This window comes from Heptranchias perlo, unplaced genomic scaffold, assembly GCF_035084215.1.
Source record: "Heptranchias perlo isolate sHepPer1 unplaced genomic scaffold, sHepPer1.hap1 HAP1_SCAFFOLD_47, whole genome shotgun sequence".
In the NCBI taxonomy this organism is placed as follows: Eukaryota; Metazoa; Chordata; class Chondrichthyes; order Hexanchiformes; family Hexanchidae; genus Heptranchias; species Heptranchias perlo.
In genome coordinates, this window is record NW_027139484.1 from 7,490,145 (window position 1) to 7,492,111 (window position 1,967).

The 1,967-nt window shown below is 46.2% G+C and overlaps 2 non-coding genes across 2 annotated transcripts; both read left to right on the forward strand.

Moving 5' to 3' along the window:
• The first annotated feature begins 447 nt into the window (after nt 1-447).
• Nucleotides 448-521, forward strand: trnan-guu (transfer RNA asparagine (anticodon GUU)). The gene has a single exon. It is a non-coding gene; the product is annotated as a tRNA-Asn (tRNA).
• A 441-nt stretch (nt 522-962) lies between these two features.
• Nucleotides 963-1,035, forward strand: trnav-uac (transfer RNA valine (anticodon UAC)). Its single transcript has one exon. It is a non-coding gene; the product is annotated as a tRNA-Val (tRNA).
• The last annotated feature ends 932 nt before the right edge of the window (nt 1,036-1,967 follow it).

A 1,967-nucleotide genomic window follows, 5' to 3' on the forward strand; every position in this document is an offset into this window, starting at 1 on the left:
GCCATTTAAAGCGCTCCCAGTTACTGCAGATCAGGCATCAAAACCTGATATCAGCGTCAGGACGCTCAGAATACTTTTTCTTCATTCGTTCATGGGTTGTGGGCGTCACTGGCGAGGCCGGCATTTATTGCCCATCCCTGATTGCCCTTGAGAAGGTGGTGGTGAGCCGCCTTCTCGAATCGCTGGAGTCCGTGTGGCGAAGGTTCTCCCATAGTCCGACTCAATAACAGACAAAGCACCGGTGGGGGCGCCGGTTGCAGGAGAGCTGGTTCGCGGTGATATCGATGCTGTGAGCGAGACCAGACCGTTTCCATAAACAATGTCCCATCCTTTATTTCTGGAAAAGTAAGACTGATAGTGGACAATTGCATTTCTGTGCCTGCAACATGTAACTTTGGGAAGGTGACACGCTGCTTTAGTGTATCTAGCAAGCACAAGCACCGGGCGGTTTCTGTGGCGCAATTGGTTAGCGCGTTCGGCTGTTAACCGAAAGGTTGGTGGTTCGAGCCCACCCAGGGACGAAAATTGCGCTTTTTTTCTTCCCACTTTCGGATTCATTGCCTCATTCTGATCGACCTGAAGCCGGTGCCAGGTTTTCATTCCTGATCTGCAGTAAATGGGAGCACTTTAAATGGCTCCGATCTCTTCATCTCATTTCACGTTTTCTAATGTGTGATTTGGCTGCAAGAAAGCATTCTGTGAACAATGTGATCTGAGCATGCCTGATTCGCCATAATTTACACTGCGGTCGGATATCAGGCACATGAAAACAAAACAGTGAAATGTTTGTGTGGGCGCGATGCTCTGGGATTCCCTGCCTGACCAGCGCCACCGATCCTTCTCTGCAGCCTTCCGAAATACAGCGCAGTAAATGTATCCCTGTGAAATGAGCTCCTGGACAGTAATACGGAAATTAGTTTGGCTGAGGGGTTATATCCCTAACACGGAGTTTGCAGTATCAGGTTTCCGTAGTGTAGTGGTTATCACGTTCGCCTTACACGCGAAAAGTCCCCGGTTCGAAACCAGGCGGAAACATTTTAAAACCTTGTTCCCATTAAAAATTAGTAAATATTTAACGATTCACATTGCTGAATAATATGAACAAAGTTCATATCTCCCAGCCCTGTTCATGCAGTCCGCTGAGAGCAGGCGATGAAAGCCAACGTGATCGTGGGGGTGAAGGCTGCTTCCAATACTGTCTCATTCCCGGTGGGATCTGGCGGAGATTTGATCAGCCCCATCGATTCAACCAAGGTGGGATAAATGAAACGGTGTATGAGAAACATTCATATAAATGATAACATCCAGGATCCTGTCTTCAGAGCGCGTGGTGCAAAGGTCTGACTCCAGATCAAAAGGCTGCGTGTTCACATCACATCGGGGTCAGTGTTTCTTTCACCGCTCACATGAGACTGGATCATTCCCGAATGAAGGTTTTAATTGCTTTTTCAAAAAAAACCCAGAAGTTTGGTCTGAACCCTGACTCAGTACCGACCCAGTGGCAGGGAGGGGAGCGCCTGATACTCTCATTTATTTCATGCAACAAACTGACCCGAACACTGGTATTGATTCAAAATTGACCTGCAGATGGACACACATAGAAAAAAGACAACCACAGAAACAGACAGCAACGACTTGCATATATTACATATATATATAGCGCCTTTAACGTGGTCAGACGATTTAAGCTCGGTGAACTTGCTTCAGCTTTCTGAAATGTACTTGTACATCCTTCAGAGGTCACGGGAAATATATGTTTTTCCCTTTCGAAAAAAGACGCGAAAAGCAGAGACATGTTTTGTTTTCAAAACGGCTGGAGAAATGGCGGACGATCATAAATTAGGAGTCGCCTGTGAAACATTTAAAGGCGACTACCTAAAAATCACTTAGTGCAAATTTCAAATCACGGTTACTATTTATTTAGGTCTGAAATAAATAACAATAAACATGTCAGTCAGCGCCCGCGG